The sequence below is a fragment of the Corylus avellana genome, chromosome 1 (genome assembly GCF_965113065.1).
Source record: "Corylus avellana chromosome 1, dhCorAvel1.hap1.2, whole genome shotgun sequence".
Lineage (NCBI taxonomy): Eukaryota > Viridiplantae > Streptophyta > Magnoliopsida > Fagales > Betulaceae > Corylus > Corylus avellana.
In genome coordinates, this window is record NC_142490.1 from 20,604,297 (window position 1) to 20,627,425 (window position 23,129).

Below are 23,129 nucleotides of genomic sequence, written 5' to 3' on the forward strand. Positions count from 1 at the left end.
ACGGCAATCCTCGCGCCTAAATCCTAACCCTGATGCCGACGAGAGTGACAATTAACAATTTATTCTTCTTCTTCTTTTTTATTTTTTCGCATAATCAATCACACACAAATTACCTTGTTGAAGAGTATAGAAATTGATCAAGAAGATCATCCACAACATATTATTAATTGATCACTAATATTAAGAATTTCACTAAAAAAATAAAGGGAGCCGAACACAATTAACAATTTATCAATCAATGCATACATTTTAATTTTTATTGGCTCTTTGTTAACTGATCACAAGAAAGACTTTGTAGACGTCTAACACAGTGCCGGTGAATAACTAAAGAAGCGACCTTAAAATGGTCATGGCATATATTAATTTAATTATACCGCCAGTAAATATTGCAAAATATGTCAATGTTTTAGCATTAATTTTGTATAGTAAATAATTACATATTTCCTATTTTCCTGATGAGTAGCAGCTAACTTGATCTTAGGGCTATTACATATTTCAAAAAACTCCTTAAACTCTCCATATATATATATATATATATATATATATATATATATATATATATACATGTTGCTGCTGCCGAAAAATCTTCTCGTACGACCCGGCCCCCTATTCACTTGTTTCATAAATCAACACTTTTCTGCAATAAATAACTCCAGCAAATAAGAATCAATTAATACACAAATTCCTTTTACCTTTCTCACCCTTATACTAGCTCCCTGATAGACAACAAGGAGAAACTAAGATAATCTACGGGGGGGGGGGGGGGGTGGTGGGGGTCTCCTCCAACGACCCAAGGCTTGAAATATCTTAGTCTGGCCTCCATCACCAACATATATCCTTGGCCTCAAAAGTTACGTAATACCAAAAGAAATCACAACACTGATGCATTGCTTTCAATTCCTTCACAAACTTCAGTGGAGTTTGAGGCTACACACGTACAAAAGTCACCATGAAAATATATATATAATTATTGTCACGTACAGCAATAACTGAATATTTCAGTATATATAATAAGAGAACAAATATTCGTAAGAAAAAAAACAAAAAAAAAAAAACCAACCTTGACAGTTCTTCGTTCTCTGCGCTTGTGGATTTGGTCGATTGCGCGCTGCGAAATTATTTTGCATCTGCGGTATTCAGATCCAGTACTCTTTTTGCTTATATCGAGTGGTTGAATTAAACCAAAAGCCCTGACCTCAGGCATGGGGTCAACATCAAAGCCCTATAACAACGAATGAACAGTGTGTTAAAAGCATATGTATATATATAAGCGTAGAGTAGACGAATTAGCAAATTAATTTTACTTACACCACTCTTATAAACTTGTTCCCTATACCGGACCCGATCTTTGTCACTCGTATATCCAATTCTCCTCTTGCTCTTGTCGGCGTCTATCTCGCTCTCATCGCTGTCGCTCTGGTCACTCTCGATATCTTCAGTGTCGGTCTCGGCCTCGTCAGTCTCGCTCTCGTTGGCGTCGGGGTTAGGGTTCAGGCGCGTGGATAGCCCCATAGGAGCAGGGACCCGAGGCGGAGACGGGAACAGTGACAGTTGGGCAAGTAGAAGCGGAATGAGTTCGCTTTTGTTGTCGTTTTCCTTTAAGAGTGCGTTTACGGACATATGAAAGCAGGGCTGGCTCAACATATTTTGGGGCCTTAGGCAAAACTTTGAAATTTGGCCTAAATTTTTTTTTTTTTTTAAGTAACAAAATTTTTTCTTTTTTAAATTCAATTTTTTTTTTAAGTAACATATATATATATATATATATATATATATAATAGATTTAGATACATCAATAACATTTTCATTATCTTCTAATTCTTTTTGATGAGTTTCTTGTTCATTTATGAGTTTTTCACCTAAATTATCCTCAATATTTTGTTTATTGCTAATAACAAATTTATTAAGAGCTCCTCTTTGAGATTCAATCAATTTGTCTACTTTTTTTTTTTTTTTTTTTTTTTTTTTTTAAGTTTTTCATATCCAGATGCATATTTTCTAGTAGACATGTTTAATTAAAAATACTAACAAATTAAACAAACACGATTTATCAAAAAAAAATTACGACTATAATAAAATAAATGACAAAAATAGAACAATAAAACATGATTTGGCAAAGGAATTATGAAGCAATTCTTGGAGATATGACAAGAGACTTAGTCACTCGGAGTCGGAGAGGAAGAGAAAATGATGAGATAGGCAGAGAAGAAAAATTCAGAAAAGAGCAAGCAAATAGGAGAGGTAAAGTGGCAAATATAGAGACTGATATTTAAAATGCCCATGGTTGACAGCAGTTTATATTTTTGGCTCTTGGCTTTCCCTAGATGGCTAAATAATAAATAGAAAATAAATGGTAATATTTTATTTCTAATGTTTATATTTTCTCATCAAAAACAAAAAATTTCTAGAAAGAGGCCAAGAGGATGAGTGAATGATGTAGGCGTATACTGTAGCGTCAGGCGTGTACTGTAGCGTCAGGAGCTCTAGGGAATTGGCGTAATGATGTATAAGGCTTTAATGCTTTGTCCTTTTTTAATTTATTTTTTGAATTATTTTTAAAATTTATAGTGTGCTTATTAATTGGGCTCTTATTAAATTGAGGCCTTAAATTTTGATAAAAAAAATTTTTTAGCCCTATTAAAAAAAATTTAGGCCTTCACTTTTTTTTTTGGTCCAAAATAATTTTTTTTTTTTTTTTTAACCCATTTTTTTTTTTTTTTGGCCTTATTAAATTGGGGGCCCTAGGCGAGGGCCTAACTCGCCTAGGGCCTGAGCCGGCCCTGTATGAAAGAGACGGTCGTCCTCTCTTCTCCTTCTTCCTCTCCACCACCTTACCCATCTCTCTCTCTCTCTAGGCAGAAACCCTAACAACCGCAGTCGCGTTAAAAATGATGAAACCTTTTTTTTTTTTTTTTTTTTTTTTTTTAGATTGTATTTATAGCCCACTCCACCGCCTTTAAGCAATCCAGAAATTTTTATTTATTTGTCAAAATTCTAAAAAATGAAAATAAAATAATATATCTTATCTTTAAATTCTATTTTGGCAGCTTTCACCTCGCCGTCATTTTAAATAATTTCTTTTAGTCTTTAAATTTACATTTATGATTAGGAACGTCTTCTTTTTAATGGGTAGTTCAATGGAATAGGATCCTCTCCAGTCCATTATGGATTGGAGAATATTTAGTTCATGGTTAAGATTTCATCTGAGAAATCTTATGGCCACAAATAAAACACATATCCCATTAATAAAAAAAATAATAAAATATAATTTTAAATTAAAAAAATTAATAAAAAAATTAAGAAAAAAAAATAAAAATGAAGGGGGTGGCTAGCCACCCCACCCCCATTTTGGGTAGGGGGTGGCTCAACAATGGCTGTGGGGGTGGTTCGGCCACCCCCATCTTGCAAAAAGGGGGTGGCCGAACCACCCCCATAGGCCATGGGGGTGGTTCGGCCACCCCCTAGCCGGCCATTGGGGTGGCTTGAGCCACCCCCTACCCAAAATGGGGGTGGCCGGCCACCCCCTATGGTGGCCAGCCACCCCCTTCATCTTTTTTTTTTTTTTTTTTTAACTTTTTTATTAATTTTTTTTAATTTAAAATAATTTTTTATTTTTTTTTTATTAATGGGATATGTGTTTTATTTGTGGCCATATGATTTCTTACATGAAATCCTAGCCATGAACTGAATATTCTCTAGTCCATAATGGACTGGAGAGGATCCTGTTACTAGTTCAATAGGCTGAAAATCATGTTTTATGAAGCAGAGATTATTAGTTTAAATCTTTTATTGCCCTCTTATGTGGACATGTAAAAAAACAAAAAAATTGGGATCGTCTCCTTTACCTTCTCATTTTGTGTGAACATGTAAAAATAAATAAATTCATAAAAAAATTGGGACCATCTCCTTTGCCCTTCCAAACACCACCCCCACCCCCAACCACACCACCCCCACCCCCAACCACACACACCCCCCCTCCCCCCCCCCCCCCCCCCCCCCCCCCCCCGAAGGAGAAGAGAGGACGACCGTCTCTTTCAGATGTCCGAAAACGCACTCTCAAAGGTAAACAGCAACAGAAGCGAAACCACAAATCTATCCCTCATTCCGCTTCTAATTACCCAACCGTCACTGTTCCTGTCCCGGCCTCGGGTTCTGCTCCTATGCGGCAATCCCCGCGCCTGAATCCTATCCCCGACTCCGACCGAGAGCAACTCCGACGAGAGCGACGCCGACAATCCCAGGGGAAGAACTGGAAGCATGACCGACGCCGAAATGGTCCGCTACCGAGAACAAGTTTGTAAGAGTGATGTAAGCAAAATTAATTCCATTAGTCTAGTCGATCTACTACGCCATTGCCTGCAGCTTTAACACTCGTTCGTTGTTACAGGGCTTTGATGTTGAACCCTTTCCTGAGGTCAGGGGTTTTGGTATAATTCAACCACTGGATCTAAGCAATGCGGTGTGTTTCAGAAGGTGCGAAAAAATTTCGCAGCGCGCAATCGACCAAATCCACAAGTGCCGAGAACGAAGAACTGTCAAGGTTGGTTTTTCCCTTTTTTTTTTTTTTTTTTTTTACGAATATTTGTTCTCTTAATATACATGCAGAAATATTCAATTATATATATTTTCATGGTGACTTTTGTGTGTAGCCTCAAACTCCACTGAAGTTTGTGAAGATATTGAAAGCAATGCATCAGTATCACGATTTGCTGAGGTATTATGTAACCTTTGAGGCCAAGAATGGAGGAGGCGAGACTAAAATCTATCAAACCTTGGCGCGTTGGAGTAGATTCCCCCCTCTTGAAGATAACTTCTCCGTGTTGGTTGTCAGGGAGTATAAAAAGGATAGAGGTGAAGGAATTAATTACATTTAAAGGAGATTAATTTAATTTAACTGATTTATGAAATTAACATAATTTTGGTTGGTTTATGAAAACAGGGGATCAAGTTATTGGTATTCACTCTGTTAGCGAGCTGGAAACGCAGTTAAATGCTGCTTCAACGACATGTCGCCTGGCAATCCTGTACTTCTATAAAGCTCGTCCTTGCCGTTTCATATCTCCTTTTTATGCAAGCTTAGCTCGGAAGTACCCGAAAGTTGTTTTCTTGAAAGTTGACATTGAGGAGGCGGAGGCGGAGGACGTGACTAAAGAATGGAAAATTCGTAGGGCTCCCTACTTTTTCTTTCTGAAAAATGGCAAGCAGGTGGACAAGGTTGTTGGAATAGATGCAGATGAACTTGAAACCAAGCTTAAACTGCACTCACGTGAGCTATATTGATCGAGGATTAATTGGGCTGTTAAATCTGTGTTTAGTGGAGGATATTTTTGTGATCTTTGTAAACAAATAAATGATATTGATCTTTGTCAAATCGTGGTCATGATCTTTGAAGAATTAGAGGACCAAAAAAAAAAAAAAAATGTCGCAGAGAAGGAAAAGTCCAGCAGGAGCACCTCGTATTGTAAAGATTTGATCCAAATTGCTCAACACGCAATTTGTATTCGCGTATTGAGCAATTCGTATTCGTGTGTCCGATTTGAATCGTATTAAGACATAAGAATAGGACTATTGGGCACGCTGGCTCTATAAATTTTGGGGCCTAAGACAAAAAATTTAAGTGATGCCTTTTTCTTATATTTAAATATTATTTATTTTATATTTATTTTAACATTTATATTATATTTTTTTATTTAAAAATTATTATTCTTACTTTTTAAGATGCAAAATTACTAATTAAGTTTTTTCAATCAAGTTTTCTAACATCTCATTTTCAATTGATAATATGGATATTCTATTTAATTTTTCTTGTGACATTGTCGATCTTAAATTATTCTTCATAAGCAACTGTAACATGCATGTGTATTGTCAATCAAATTTTATATGCGATACATTTTTTTAGAAATCAAATGTTTTTATATAATTTAATATGTCAATCAGAACACTTTCTTTTATTTGTAAAATTTCTTTTAAAACTTTTTTATTTTTTTATTTTTTATTACTTATTAGATATAGAATGACTTATCACTTGAGCCAGAAGAAAAAAAAAAAAAAGTGTTCAGAAAAATTGAAAGCTATAAAGTGCAATTTATAGTGGAATATGATGTGAATTAGATTGAGGGGGGTTGTAGCTATATTTGGGTTTATATAGGGGTGAAAAGGCGGGCGGTTATTAACCGCACTAATTGTTAAATGCTTTTGAAGACGGTTAGGAAAAACCGCAAACCGCTTAGGCGATTACGGTTAGCGATTTTAGGTTTTTGTAGAACCGCTAACCGCCTCGGTGGTTATGGTTAGCGGTTTTAGCCAATAACCACTAATCGTAACTGCCTTTTCACCCTAGTTTATAGGAGAATGTTCTATAAGTTTCAAAATTTTCTAAACTCTTTTTCTATTTTCTCTTTTTGTTTTTTTGTTTTTTGCAACTTAGTGGGGAATTTGAAGATTTAAAATATGAAATTTGAAAACTGAAAAAAAAAAAAAAAAAAAAATCTTTCTTCATATCATTTTTCACTCATTTCTTTATCGTGGATTGGTGATTCTACCACTAAATTTCTAGATCCATATGCGAGTCCACAGAATCTAATAGTCTAAAAAAATATTTAAAATAAAAGTGAGGTGAAGCTGCAGCCAAAGGTTCTACCACATTTTAAAATTTTGAGAATCAATTGAAAATTTAATTAATTAATTAATTTCCTTTTTTTTTTAGATTTTTAACAAATAAATAAAAATTTACCAAAAATAATAATAATAATAATAAGGGAAAATTACAGTTTACCCCCCCAAAGTTGTCAGCGATTTGCAATTCCGCCTCCAAAGTTTCAATTTTTGCAATCCACCCCCCTAAAGTTTCAATTTTTTGCAATTCAGGCACTCCGTCAGTCAAACCCGCTTTGACTGACGGAACAGTGACCACGTGCGACGCACGTGGTCACTTTATGCGATTTAGTGCCCAAAATACCCCCATCAATTGGTTACACCTTGACCCACGCCCAAACCCATCTTACCCACGCCCCCGACCCTGCTGACCCGACCCGACCCAACCCAACCCAACCCAAACCAGACTTAAAACAACTAATCAAACACGACAGCCACGCGACATTTTGCCCCCTTTCTCCTTGCTGACTCACGAGCGAAAGGGACCCTCTGCTGGTAGAACCCACCTCCGACAGCCACGCGACAAGGTACCCGACAGCCACTCGAGATCAACCCAAAGCTCCATCCTTTGCGCCTTTGTGTACGACGAGGTGAGATTTTGCCCTTATTTGATTCGTTAATTTCCACCGAAATGTGTAGTATCGTTCTAGGGTTTTTCGTAAATTGGGGTTTTCTTGAGGGGGTTTTAATTTGGTAATCCCTAACTCTGTGATGTTGATTTATTGTTAACAAATTTTTGTTTTCTATTGTATATTGATTTATTGCGAAGAGAGAGAGTAAACTTGGTTGTTTGTGTTTGAACAAAAGTGGTCCCCAAATTGTATAATGTTGTCGTGTGAACAAAAGTGGTCCCAATGTTTTTTTCTGATTTGCATGTATATCAAAAGTGGTCCTCTTTTCTGATTTGCATGTATATCAAAAGTGGTCCTCTAGTTTGCACTCCCAATTTTCTTCCACTTTGGAGATCTCCCTCCGAAGCAGTGAGATGCTAGCTAACTGTTTGTCTAAATTGAGTTTTATCATTAAATTGCTTCTATATTTTCTGATTTTTATTTCCGGTTTGTTTGTTGTTGTAGTTCATTTTCTTATCTTGTAAAAAACAAAACAAATCTATTAGTACTTTTTTAGATTTTATAAAAGTTATTTCACAAGCTTTTAGTTCTCACCTCGTACGGTTTTACATCCTTTAAATTGATTATATAGAAGTTGCATCATTGATTGTAACATTCAACAATCATACAATAATTAATTCACCAATTAAAAAGAAATAACCCAATTTATGAGCATTCTTAATTATCAGCATCACTCAGTTCACACTAGCTGCCCAATTTAATACCCCTATATATATATCATGTTAGAGACAAAGAAGTTGGGTCCACGCCAAACAGTAATTTTCTCATTTCAAGATCAGCCTGATTATTTATTAATTGATTAATGGTCATTGAAATATTCTTTTGGATAAAACTTACCCAGGATTGATAAAACTTAATCACCAATTATCCACCATTTCAAGAAGCATAAAATCGACTAAAAAGTTGAAAAAACTAATTTTATTATCTTAATTCACTAAATGTCTCCAGTCGATTTAGTTAGCCATTGAGAACATCATATAACGTGTTTTAAGTGGTTTCTCATATCACGTTTAAAACACGTTACATCAACCAGTATGAAATATGTTATATGTGCACGTGAAGAATATATCATTAATTTTATTTCATCTTCTTACTATACAACTCTTTTTCTCCTTTTGAAGATTGAAAGTAAAATCTATTAGTAATTATATGATTATGACTTTGTTGCTCCAAATTTACGTTAATTTTTTTTTTCCACGAAGCATAAATGTCAGCAATTACGCTAAGACTTAATTACAAGAAAAGAAAAGGAGAATCACAATATATTATATAAATGTTCTTCCATAAACATGTATATATATTTTCTTCCAATACGATGTCAGTGTTAGGTAAGATGGCATATGTTTTTCTTCAAGCAGAGGAGATGAGATGATAAGCTGAATTAATTAACACCCTAAAATAATGATAATGCCAAATTTGAAAGTCGTTGGGTAGAGCTGCAGTTACTTGGGTTTAGGGTTTAGGGTTTCATTATGTATTACATAAAAAATAAAAAGGTATGACATATGAACCTTTAATAACCATCATGTTTGTGGGAGTTTCATGTAATTGGATTGATTGATTGTTCTATAATAGCTAGGGTAGTTTTATGTAAGGATAAGTTTGAACAATATTTAGTATTTCATTAATAAATAGTGATAAATAATAAGGTAAAATCTATACCATTTAGGTCTTTTGAGCTAGAGGTTTCAATAAGTGCGATTTAGGGGTATTGGTTAAAATTATTTACTCTAACAGTCTTTCCTCCTTTTTTTTTTTTTCTCCTTTTCTTTCTAATGTAATTAACTAGCTTCACTATTCTATTATGCATGTCTATATTTTTACAGATTTGGCTTTAATTTGTAATCAGCTACATAATCAAATTAGATTCCATGCAATGTTGAAAATCATTTACTCTAACAGTCAATGTAGTATTATAACTCATATTATTGATGTGACACTCCAGCTTACGTTATGTGCACACAAGACACCACGCTACACATTCCTCTCAAATATTAAGAAACCTAAACCCTAAATCCTAACCCTAACAAATATTTGAATTATCACCTGGTTGTCTTGCTTCCAAAATATTTGCATGTATTTTTAGGGTTTGAGCTTAGATTTGCATAACTTCATTCTTAAGCAATAATTATATTGGTAAACTTATTTAAAGCTGCTTCTCATACATTTTATTCATTATTTTTGTAGGATGTCTTTGAATCTAGTGTTCGAGGTTAGGTATGGCGGTAGATTCGACAGAAGTTGTGGTTGCAATTACGTGGGGGGAGAAGTTGCTGTTCATGGTGAAGGGTATGATCCTGACAACTTGTCTTTTTTTGAGCTTGAAGATATTTGTAAAGACTACGGGTACAAGCCAGGGGATCTAATATACTTCAGAGAACCGGATAAGACGTTAATGGGGGGTTTGCATTTAATCAGCTCTGATGCCGACGTATTGTTCATGGTTGGTTGCCATAAAGGGCAATATATTGTGCATTTGTATGTCGTGTGTTTTGGGGAGGGTCAGGGTGATGTTCAGGATTACGAAGGAGAAGATGACGATGAAGGGGAGGGAAGGGTTGATTACAATGACCCTTGGTGGAAAGGCAAACTCAGTGATGACGAGGATTTATTTGATGTAGATGTTGACGAAGGCGATACTGGAACTGGAGCAACCGGAGCAGGAACTAGTGAAGCTGGAACCGTTGGTGATGGTGATGGTGGTTATGACAATGAGGGTGAGGAGGAAGAAACAGGTGATGAAGAAGATGGGAACCATGGTGAGGCCCGCAGAACTGATGCTTCTATTAGGTCCGAAAGTGGGCGTAAGAAAAATAATAAATTTGAAGAAGTAGATGATGATGACACAAACTCAGAATTGGCTAGAAGTGACATATTGGAGTCACCACCCCGTAGTGATGAAGAAGCTGAAGGGACATCTACAAAAACGCCCGAATTTCAGCGAATGGACCTAGTTAACCCAGAGCTGCATCTCTACATGACTTTCCCAGACATACAAACATTTAGAGAAGCAGTTAAGGAGTACAATCTTTTGAGGGGCAAGGAAATTAGGTTCAAAAAGAATGAAAGAAGAAAGTCTATTGTTGTGTGTAGGGATGACAAGTGTCGGTACCGAGTATATGCAAGGCAGGTTTCTGATGAACAAACATTTCAGATAAGATCTATGCAGCCTAAACATGTGTGTGGTAGGCAATACAAGAACTCCATTGTGAACTCAACCTGGATATCGAACAAGTTGATTGAGAAGTTCCGAATTCAGCCGAATATGCCCTTGAATGTCATACAACATGAAGTGAAGGAAAAGTGGAAAGTGGATGTGAGTCCAAGTATGATGTACAGGGCTAGGGCCAAGGCATGTAAAAAAATATTCGGGAAGCTTGAAAACCAATATGGCCACCTGTGGGATTATTGCGAGACATTGAGACAAACGAATAGGGGAAGTTGTATGATGATGAAGGTTGACAGGCCAAACCCAAATGTGCTTCCAAAGTTTGGAAGATTGTATTTTTCTCTTGCTGCAATGAAGAAGGGGTTTCTTGATGGTTGTAGGCCTGTCATAGGGGTGGATGGATGCTTCCTGAAAGGGCCTTTCAAGGGACAATTGTTAGCTGCAGTTGGAAGGGATGGGAATAATAATATGTACCCAATCGCATTTGCTGTTGTCGAAGCTGAGACCAAGGACTCTTGGACATGGTTTTTGGAAACCCTAGTGTCCGATCTTGGAGTGCATGAAAGGGGCTGCAGACCTACATTTATTTCGGATAGACAAAAGGTAAGTTATGTTACATTTAATTTTTGCTCATAATTTTCAAATCACACTTAAACAAATTTGTTAATTAATTGTATTATTTTGGTCATTTTTTCATGCATTATTAAATTGTTGTGCAGGGTCTGATGCCAGCTTTAGAGTCTGTGCTTCCAACGGCGGATCATCGAATTTGTGTTAGGCATCTGTATGCCAACTTCAGAGACTTGGAGGGCCATAAAGGATTGGCATTGAAAGAGCAGTTATGGGCTGCAGCAACCGCATACACTGAACATGAGTTTACAACTCATATGGAAGAATTGAAGAAACTTAGTAAGGATGCATACGATTACTTGAACAAGCTTGACCCCAGTGGGTGGTCTCGAGCTTGGTTTAATGAAGCTCCAAGGTGTGAGTTGCTGGTAAACAATATTTGCGAGTGTTTCAACGCATACATCCTCAAGGCTCGTGACAAGCCTATTTTGACAATGTTGGAAATGATAAGAAAAAAGCTGTTGACGAGATATCAGGCTAAGAGGGAAGGGATTGCGAAGTTGACAGGGAGGTTGTGCCCTAGGATTGTGCAAAAATTGGAGGCAATTGGTTTGGATGCAATGAACTGCATTGCAACCTATGCTGGTGATGGAATGTTTGAGGTTTCTGCTCCCAGCAACAAACAGTATGTGGTAGACCTACGTAGAAGACGATGTGGTTGCAGGCAATGGGAAATCACTGGAATCCCCTGTCCCCATGCATTTGCTGCTGTACTCTATGATTGTGGGAATCCGAAGGACTATGTTGATGAATGCTACACAATCGAGACGTACAAGAAGGCATATGCACCAATAATTTACCCAATGCCTAGTCAGGAACAATGGATAAAGACCAGACAAGATCATTTGGAACCACCTACAATTAGAGTAGCCCCCGGGAGACCAAAGAGGTTAAGAAAGAGGGCTCCTAATGAGAGTAGGGACCCCAAAAATCCTAACCGAATTAGGAAATTTGGAGCAAGGATGAGATGTGCCAAGTGTACTGGTTTGGGTCACAATAAGAGGAGCTGTCCACTTAATCAATCTTCAGGAAGTCAGCTTAATACCCCCCTACAGCAAGTGTAAGTGTTATTCAACCCTATTAAATCGTCCTTAATAGATAACCTGGTTTTAACTGGCTTGTTTTAGACTTTGTATGACATGCTAATATTTGTTTCCAATTTTTTATGCAGTCACAAAGTGTTGGGTCCAATACTCGATCAACTGGTAAAAGCAAGGCACGTGTTGTGGGCAAGGTAGACATTTGTAGGCGCTTGTACTGCCATTTTTTTACGGTTTGTAGGCAAATGTAGTCACTTGACAATTGTTACATTTGATGTTATCAGAAAGCTAAGGTGGTGAAAAGTAGTGGCAGTGGTGGTCCCAGCCAGTCATCAAATGCAGTAAAGGTACTTAGAAATTATGTTGTTTTAGTAGTCGGTTTTCTCATACCCAACGCATAATGGGTATATTTTTATTAGTTCATAATTTGTTCTTACTTTCTATGGTATTGTTTAGAATAAAGAGGCCTTGAAGAAGAAGAATACAGCATCTGGGTCAACCGCTGGTCCACAAGCATCAACCATACTGAAGGTACTTAACTATATGATAGCCGTCTTTACTTTGTACATTTATTCACATAAACCCTAATATGACATATAACATCTTTGCTACCATCTAGTACTTATTTATTTTGTATTATATATATATATATATATATTCATTTGTTGTGATTTTGCAGAAGGGTAAGGGGAAAGGTCAGCCTACACATGCTCCACGTGAATTTGTAATCCCCAGACTTGTTGATGAAAGAGAGCACACACCTCCCCCTGGATTTGGAGCAGAAAGAGGCGCAACACCTCCACCTGTTGAAGGCCAAAATGACGATCTCGCCCCCTTTGAACCTGGGGTAGGAATTACCTTACCTGCATCATGGGGCAGGGTGGAAGGTACAGAAGATGCCCTTGAAATTCCTGTAATGGTCACGGGAGGTCCTGCATCAAGGACTCGTACATCTGATAGGATTAGAGGTATTTTCCGTAGTACACCGACCCGGGCTCCTGTACATATTGACCTCACTGAAGCGGTCCCCGCTGGACCTCAACCTTCACGTACAGGGCCTAGAACTAGAGGTGGTGGAAGTGGACGGAAAACTATGGGTGGTGGACCTAGACGGGCTAAAATGGGGAGGGGATTTGCAATTCGAGGTGGTGGAGGTAGAGGTGGTGTAGGCATTGATGTTGCAGGCAGAGGTGGGACAAGCATTGATGTTGCAGGCAGAGGTGGGGCAGGCAGAGGTGGGGTAGGCAGAAGTGGTGCAGGCAGAGGTGGGGTAGCTGCACCTACTACTGCTGCACCTCCACTTTCTTTCAGACAAGTCATTAGTAAAGTGGCATTTTTACTTGCTGTGGAACTTGAATTAATCTATTGTGTAATTGGTTCAATCTCATTGAGTGGAGTTGTTTTTCTTTATGCTTATTTAATATATGGCATATCAGGTTCTATTTGGTTCTATTTCTGACTTAGATTGTATTTCTATTTTCTACCAAGTCTATTTTTCGAAGGGTTAATGCAATATGCATTGGAGATAGTAAACACATGGGCTTTGATTGTGTAATAATACTTTGTGGTTTTAAAGATCAATGTATGGGCTTTGATTGTGTAAAACACAAAATTTTTTTGTTTGACCAATTTTGAAATCTGCTTAAAAAAATTTTGGCCATGTATTTTCCTCAAAAGGATGATTTCTTTTGATTGATTTATGGGCAGACGTCTATTATAAGATAATTTCAGTTTTGCTGACCATATGTTACTTCCAGTTTTTGTTTTTTTGTTAGACTTAACCTATATGCTAGTATTGGCTGAAGCAATATTGGAATGGGGTTAACCTACATACTAGTAGTTGGTCTTGACTGTTGAGGGTGGGGGGGGTTAAAAAACTACTTCTATTTTTTTGAACCATTTTGTGCCAGGCATTGTGGATGTTTATTTTATTTTATTTTTTATTTTTTTATTTTCAACAGTTTTGGGGAAAAAATGTCCTCTTTTTTCACCTGGATTTGAAGATTTTCTTGGAAAATTTGTTTCCAGGATTTATCATTCACTTAAGGATATGGAAGTATGGTTCGAATTATAAATATTCTGGGCTTCTGTGATCATTTGTGGGTTTTGTATATTTCTCTATGAGGAGGTTTGCCTAGGAAATCAGGGTAGGAAGTCAGCTTTCAATGGAATGAAGCTCCTCAGGAATTTTACCGAAGGAATACATTATTTTTATCTACTGCAAGGCGGTTTAAACTCATGGGAAATGCATGTTTTCTTCGTTGGAAAAATTTGATGCAGCAATGCTCTGCCGTCAAATTAGATTTTGAGGGGGTTTTTTGGTTTACTTTTGATGCTATGGTTATTATATCCCGGTTGGTGTCTTCCTCAAAATTTAAGCAATAGTTTATAATGTACGACAAATACCCATTTGTATAGGAGCTCTGTTTGTTTTGTTGGAATCTAGTACATTGAAAAACCTATGGATTAAAAGGGAGACAATTCAACGGTTTGTTTTTTTTTAATGAATTCTGTGCAAATGAATTCTAAAGATTTATTATTTTTGTGGGAGTTTAGATTTATTAACTCCTGGATAGAAATGATATTTCTATTCAAGTGATTTCTGATTTGGTTTTAGAGTTAAGCTGGAACAATTAGGACTATTTGCATCTAGGTATTTGCATTTAGTTTATGTTTAATATTTTTGGTTTAATAGTTTGAATTTTTTTTGGAATGTAGTGTACTCCAAATGAAAGAATTTATTGCTTTCTCTCAGGTATTTTTATCACTCTTCTTGGAAAGAGGCCTGTTATATTTTTTCTTTTAATTCCTTGACAGTCCTTGTAGTTTCAAATTAGTTGTTTGTTGTTCTATGGTTGAACCAACCTCTTATATGTTCATTGGTTTGTATTTCTGCAGTTAAATGTTTGTTTAATAGACCAGGTCTTCAGAAGCTCGGTATTGTTCTGAATCTTGATTCAGACAAGAAAGGAGTTGGTGGAAATGCTGTAGCAAGTAATGAAACAGAGGTTCCTTCCAAGAGAAACCCATCTAAAGAGTTGTGGTATCATGGGTCCGTTGAGATTCCGTATCATGGGTCCGTTGAGATTGATTGGTGTGCAATTTTTTAGTTCTATCGTTGTATTAGAAACCGGATTCTTGTTTTGCTACATATATGACACATAAGGTTGATTTGGCCTTCTTTTTCCACTTTTTTCTCCCCTTCTCGTCTTTTAGTTTTAATTTACCAATTTCTTATGATATTATTTTGAGTTTTTTGTCATCAAAGAATTTAGATTAATTCATATATAATCTCAGGAAGATAAAAAGGGACGTTGAGATAAATTACAAGTAAAAGGAAAACATATTTTTTAAGATATATGCATCCAAAGGTTGTTTGTTTTGTATTGCAATTTTAAAGGCCTGGTTGGGGATTGGTTTCAACATGCGATTGAATATGATATAATTCTTGATTTTCAAGTCAATGTATCCCTCCCTTTCAAGACACGAAAAGACAAAGAAACAAAGCAACAAGCATATGTGGTAGTGAGAAGGCATGCATTACCAGTTTCTTGCCGTCAATGGAAGAGGGGAGTATGATCTTGAAGAAGTGCAAGTGTCTCCTACCCGCCATACAACTTGGCGGCCGGTGGCCATTCCTCCGGTTGGGCACCAACCCAGTCCGGCGAGTCCTTGACTTCTTCGGTGCCATAGTTAAAAAAGTATTGTCATCCAGCGGTGGAAATGCCTCGAAGCTACTCTGCTCCCCTCAGAAATCAGCTCCGATTCTCAGTGGAGTGGCTGATATGGCACGCCACGAAAGAGAAAAATCACTCTGTCATATAAGGAATTTGATATTTGATTCATTTTAAAAATTACTGTTCAAATTCTTTGAAAAGATTAATAGGAATGCTCTTAATTTTTAATTTAATCTTTTGATACATACACCTTATAGGATAATAATAATAGCTCCTTTGGCATTGACCACTTACTATTTCTCAATTTTTTTTTTTTAATTCTTAATATTTTTACTTTTTACATCACATTAATTTTTTTTTAAAATATTGTTTGAATCAAAAATTACTAAAAAACAAAAAACAAAAAAAAAAATCACTTTTTAATTGAAATGATAAATGTTATTTTTAAAAGGTAAAAAATAAAACTCAAAATACCCAAGTGACATGCCATACACGCAATTCGTGTATACGTAAAACAGGAAATTACATTCATAGCAACTAATAAATTCATTAAAAAGTACATTACATTTCAAATAAGCTTCTACAATTGCACGGCTCTAAAAAGTACGGCATTGTGCTCCCACAATTACTTATGTTACAAAATACCACATTGTGCTCCCAAAATAACACAAACATAAAAAAAACACAATGTCATCTCAAAATTACATAGACCTCAGTTCAACTTCAAACGGCCAAGCTTGCATTCATACGCACCACTTGAAGTGTATCCAGACAACAAAACGAAAATGACACTTAAACAAATTACCCAGGAACACGCAAGAATTGTTTGGTAATTCTTCTTAACTGCATGGAGTTTGATCTCCCCAATCTCTACTTCCTTATGATACCGGGCAATTTCTTTATCCATTTCTACCTTCAAACACAGATTTTCTCTCTCCATTTCTACCTTCACCTTACTGACTTCAAGTTGAACCATGTCTTCACACCGCTTTGCTTCTGACAACAATTTTTGGTGCTTTCGCCAGAACCAAGTTCCAACCCTTTTACATTTCGCACACAGCTCAGGATCAACCCATTCAAAGTAACCACAATCTCGGTTGATCTATAAAATAGTAAACACATATTGATCACCAATCTAAACACATACAATATTACACATACCCATTTTTTTTATAGTTATATTTAAAATAGGTAAATGGTTAAAGTTTTTTTCACAATCTTTTTTTTTTTTTTTTTTTTTCTGCTACACTATTGAATATGATAGTGTAGTTGAAAAACCATTACACATAAAATTCGATACCTAAACCCTAAACCATTACACAAGCATCACGCCTAACCCTAGATGCTCTTATATATTGACACTAGAAGCCATGCGCGAGAAGTATGGCATGTTCAAACCCTAAACCCTAAACAAATGATAACAAATAACTAAACCCTAAAATAACCCAACAAAGAACCCACAACCATCACTACTCAACTTAAACACGCATAACCAACAACGAAAATTAAAACCCTAAACAAGAAATTATTAATACTTACCCTAAACCCTAAAGAACACCCTACAAAAATTACAACCATAAACAAGAGATGGATAAAGAGTTTGAAGAACTTGCACAAATCTTGGATTTCAACCATTACACAAGCATCACACCTAAACAAATTATAGCAAATAACTAAACCCTAAAATAACCCAACAAAGAACCCACAACCATCACTACTCAACTTAAACACACATAACCAACAACGAAAATTAAAACCCTAAACAAGAAATTATCAATACTTACCCTAAACCCTAAAGAACACCCTACAAAAATTACAACCACAAACAAGAAATGGATAAAGAGTTTGAAGAACTTGCACAAATCTTGGTTTTCAACCATTACACAAGCATCACACCTAAACAAATGATAACAAATAACTAAACCCTAAAATAACCCAACAAAGAACCCACAACCATCACTACTCAACTTAAACACACATAACCAACAACGAAAATTAAAACCCTAAACAAGAAATTATCAATACTTACCCTAAACCCTAAAGAACACCCTACAAAAATTACAACCATAAACAAGAAATGGATAAAGAGTTTGAAGAACTTGCACAAATCTTGGTTTTCAACCATTACACAAGCATCACACCTAAACAAATTATAGCAAATAACTAAACCCTAAAATAACCCAACAAATAACCCACAACCATCACTACTCAACTTAAACACACATAACCAACAACGAAAATTAAAACCCTAAACAAGAAATTATCAATACTTACCCTAAACCCTAAAGAACACCCTACAAAAATTACAACCATAAACAAGAAATGGATAAAGAGTTTGAAGAACTTGCACAAATCCTGGTTTTCAACCATTACACAAGCATCACACCTAAACAAATTATAACAAATAACTAAACCCTAAAATAACCCAACAAAGAACCCACAACCATCACTACTCAACTTAAACACACATAACCAACAACGAAAATTAAAACCATAAACAAGAAATTCAAACAAGAAATTATCAATACTTACCCTAAACCCTAAAGAACACCCTACAAAAATTACAACCATAAACAAGAAATCACGTGTTTGAAGAACTTGCCCAAATTTTCGCAACACTGATCATAAACATAAAACGTGCCTTGTAATTTTCACAACCCACAAACCTCCTCCCGAAATTGTGCTCTGTTTGAGCTGTTTTTACAACCATCGGCCGCTCACAGTAACAAAGCCTCTGCGGTGAAGATGAAGCTCCAGAACTTGAGGTATACTCCATCATTTCTCTCTCTCTTCGCAATAAATCAATATACAATAGAAAACAAAAATTTGTTAACAATAAATCAACATCACAGAGTTAGGGATTACCAAATTAAAACCCCCTCAAGAAAACCCCAATTTACGAAAAACCCTAGAACGATACTACACATTTCGGTGGAAATTAACGAATCAAATAAGGGCAAAATCTCACCTCGTCGTACACAAAGGCGCAAAGGATGGAGCTTTGGGTTGATCTCGAGTGGGTGTCGGGTAGCTTGTCGCGTGGCTGTCGGAGGTGGGTTCTACCTCTCTCGGGTCCCTTTCGCTCGTGAGTCAGCAAGGAGAACCAAGCAAAATGACGGAATGCCTGATTTCACGTGTTTGATTAGTTGTTTTAAGTCTGGTTTGGGTTGGGTTGGGTTGGGTCGGGTCGGGTCAGCAGGGTCGGGGGCGTGGGTAAGATGGGTTTGGGCGTGGGTCAAGGTGTAACCAATTGATGGGGGTATTTTGGGCACTAAATCGCATAAAGTGACCACGTGCGTCGCACGTGGTCACTGTTCCGTCAGTCAAAGCGGGTTTGACTGACGGAGTGCCTGAATTGCAAAAAATTGAAACTTTAGGGGGGTGGATTGCAAAAATTGAAACTTTGGAGGCGGAATTGCAAATCGCTGACAACTTTGGGGGGGTAAACTGTAATTTTCCCTAATAATAATAATAATAATAATAATAAAGTTCCTTGTAAATTGAAATATGGGGGACAGCCGGACAGCAATCAACAAATATTTTCTCCGTAGTAATTTCCTGCACAAGATTTTCAAACTTCTATTGACTGCATTTTTTTTTTTTTGACATATAGTAAACATTGAAATTGAAAAAAAAAAAAAAAAAAAAAAAAAATTCACCAAATAAAAATTTGTATCCCTTTAAATCAGCTTTCCCTACAAAGCTTGCCTTCATCAAATAAAAAGATATGATAGTTTTACTTTAACTGGTCTGGTTTATTTTACTATTGGAACAAGAAGATTTTAAGAGAGGAAGTTAAAAAAAAAAAAAAAAAAAAGTGGAAACTTCACAAAGCACTCATGAATTACTATGCATTTTGATAAGATCCTCTCAAATTTTAAAAACTCTCAATTTCATCCCTTGAACTTTTAATTTGATGCAATATACCCATCTGTCACTTTTTGTTGTTAAACCCTAATAGAAACCCCTAAAAATACCAAATTACCATTCGATTTTCCTTTTTTTTTAAAGGAAAAAAAAAATGAAATAATTAAGAAAAAAGAGGGTGACCCAATCGTGGGGCACCTTTTGATTTTGATTTTTTTTTTTTATAATAACATTATTTTTTTAAAATTTGTTTATTTGAAATTAAGAGTAAATTTAAAATTTTATAAAAAAGTTAAGGGTATAATGGTCATTTTGTCACTTTTAACGTTTAAAAACTGACGGAGAGAGGTACATTGCATCAAATTGAAAGTTCAGGGGTTGAAATTGAGAATTTTTAAAATTTGAGAGCTTCTCAAAACGCATGGTAGTTCAAAAGTCTAAAGTGAAATTTTCTAAAAAAATAAATGCGGAACAACTAACCTTTTGATGCTTTAACTAGCTTGTCTCAAAGCTTTGGAAAAATGAAGATTTGTGTGAGACAGATTGTTGGGGTTGGTTTGTATTTACATTAGGTCAAAGTTAAATTTGAGAAAATGAATTTGTGATCTTGACCTATAATTACTTAATTGGTGAGCATTTACAATGAGCTCATCAAAAAAATTGACTTTATCAAATTTTAAGTGTCACATTTAAAAGGATAATGATTCAAATTCCAAAAGGTAGATTCAAAATCAGCCTATTTACCCCCTTTCTCTGCTAGGGTTTCTTCTCTAACAGAGAGCACCGTTGGAGGGGGAGAACCTTCTTCCCTCTAATGACCCTAGCTCTTTGAGCAATTTTTTATTTTCCCTTCCTCTCTGCCCTTTCCCACTCCTTTGGTCCCTATTTTTGCTTTTGGCATTTGGATTGGTTGTTCTGTGCCCAATCTATTTTCCTTGCCGGACCCACGTCGTCATTCGCCCCTCCGCTAGTCCTCTTCGGTTTCGTCCGGGTTCATCGTTACCTGTCGCAACTGTTTCCTCGTGTTCCTACCATTTTCCCCCGACAAACTTCCTTCCCAACGTGGTCTCCGTTTTGGTTTTCTTGTTTATTTGTTTTTTCTTCTTTTCTTGTTTTCTGTTAGAGTCCATGTTTGTTTGTTTCTGTTTTTGCTTTTGTTGTTTCTTTTGATTGGTTGGGTACACTTTGTGGGTGATAATCTTGAGGTTTCACTCAAACTTCCCTTTCCATTTGAGTGTGCCGCCGATCTCCTCCGCATGCTCCCCGCCGTCCTCTGCTGGGCCTTTTGTTGCTCCCCCACCGCGATAAGCTTTCAACACTCCTTCCTGTTTTCGATTTTCGATAAGCACGTGATCGGTTCTTCTTTCCTGCTATTGTCACCCTCTTGGTGTGCTTTTTTGTTGTTTATTTCCCTGTAATTTTGTCTAGCTTTCCTTGTGGTGTATTCTTTGTCTTGTTTTGTTTCCCTGTAATCGGTTTTGTTTTTTTTGCTTATAATAATGCTCGTTCCTCTCTCTCGCTCGATTTGTAAGCCTGATGCCCTTCGGGTTTGCTCCTTTGGTCCAGACCTTTGGGTTGTGGATGTGAATGTTATCCTGGCTTTAGGGTCGAGGAGGATGAGTTTTGGCTTGGGGTTATCTGCCCTTAGTACCGAGGAATAAAAGCTACCTATACATTTGTTTGAGTCTATTTGGTGCTGATCTGCTGTTTAATTTGAAAATTAGTCATAGGTTAGCGAATTTTGTATAAGTCTGGAATATAATATGCCATCTTTGACGCTTGTAACCTCGTAACTTCAGTTATGATTGTTTCAGAGCTTTTACTCTGTGTTATTGAGCTTTATGCTTGTTTAAAAAAAAAAAAACCAGCCTATTTAAGAAAAAAAAGTGTCACATTTAAAAGGAATTAAACATCAAACTCTTTACATCTTTCTCTACTTCAATTAAATATTATTTGTTATTAATTTTAAATCATTATATAATAAGCTTAAATTGGTCTTTCACTTTTTGAGAAAGTAAAACTTTCACTTCTTAACTATGGGAAAGTAAAAAAATAATCTTAAAAATTTATAACTTTCACTTTTCTACTCTTTGTATGTGGGGAGTATGTCTAATAATAATTAAAAGAAAAAAGGTCACATACCCCATCAAACTACCATGTAATTGATAATGTTCTTCCAAAGTCTGCAAAAAGACAAAAATACCACTATTAATTGGAAAAAAAAAAAAAAAAATTAACAAAACGATTTTGTTAAAAAAAAATTAAAAAAAAAAAAAAACACTTCCTTTTTCACTTATTTATTTTTTTTATTTTTAAAGTTTTAGTTTTAGTTTTATTATTTATTTTTTTTTAAAAAAAAAATTATACAAAGGGTATTTTTCGTTATTGGAGGACATTGACAATTTTTTTTGTAATTTAGAAAGACATTATCGCAATTAAAAGTTTGAGTGATATTGTTAATTGGGTAGTAATTTAAGGGGTACGTGGACTTTCCCCAAATTAAAAATAAGGGGAAACTTCACTTTAAACCCTTGAACTACCACGAGTTTTGAGAAGACCCCCCAAATTTCAAAAACTCACAATTTAAGCCTATGAACTTTTAATTTAATTCAATTGAACCCCATCCGTTAGATTTAGCCGTTAACCCTAACGGAAATGGGTAAAAAGACCAAATTACCCTTCGATTTTCAATTTTTTTTAAATAATAATAATTTGAAATTAAGGGTAAATTAAAAATTTTATAAAAAGTTAGGGGTATAGAGGTCATTTTACCACAGTTAACGTTTAAAATCTTACAATACTTTGCATCAAGTTGAAAGTTTAGAAGGTAAAATTGAGAGTTTTTAAAATTTATGAATCTTCTCAAAACACGTGATAGTTTAGTCATTTAAAATGAAGTTTCTCCAAAAAAATAAAGTAAAGAATAGAGCTTCTAAATAGGTTTTTATATGAGTTTAGTTATATTTTTGAAGAAAATTTGAATATAAAAAGGCCATTGAGCTCATTAACGAAGTCTCTCATATTCCTCTCTCTCTCTCTCTCTCTCAAGAAAATCAGCAATAACAAACTGTAAGGCTTTCTCTTTGGAACTCCAATTATATCTCCATCTTCTTTCTTCACAAATTAAGTTTCTTTGTGATTTTCTTTTGGGTGTCTCAGGTTTCTTTGTATTTTTACACAGTATCTTCTTTCTACAAGACCTTCCATGGCAAGTGAGGATTCCACTGACGGCTCGTCACCGGACGTCGGTCAACTGACAGAAGAATTTTATCAGATGATTGTGAATAACATCATTGATGATTATTTTGGGGTCCCGCGTGAAGAAGAAAAAGCTGATAATGAGAATGAGAAGAAGACTGCTTCTTTGGATCCTGTTCTTGAACAGGTTGCTTCAACGTCAAATGATGATCTCCAGATGATATCTGCTGGTGTTACGAGGAGGGAAACAGAGGAAGTGCAA

The 23,129-nt window shown here is 35.9% G+C and overlaps 2 pseudogenes across 1 annotated transcript; one reads left to right on the forward strand and one right to left on the reverse strand.

Annotated features, from left to right (window-relative positions):
* Window positions 1–737: 737 nt before the first annotated feature.
* Window positions 738–2,839, reverse strand: LOC148588095 (uncharacterized; annotated as a pseudogene).
* A 531-nt stretch (window positions 2,840–3,370) lies between these two features.
* LOC132172592 (uncharacterized) lies at window positions 3,371–5,339 on the forward strand (annotated as a pseudogene). Its single transcript, XR_015911638.1, has 5 exons — window positions 3,371–3,376; window positions 4,011–4,308; window positions 4,388–4,540; window positions 4,650–4,851; window positions 4,940–5,339. The product of XR_015911638.1 is annotated as an uncharacterized LOC132172592 (transcript).
* The last annotated feature ends 17,790 nt before the right edge of the window (window positions 5,340–23,129 follow it).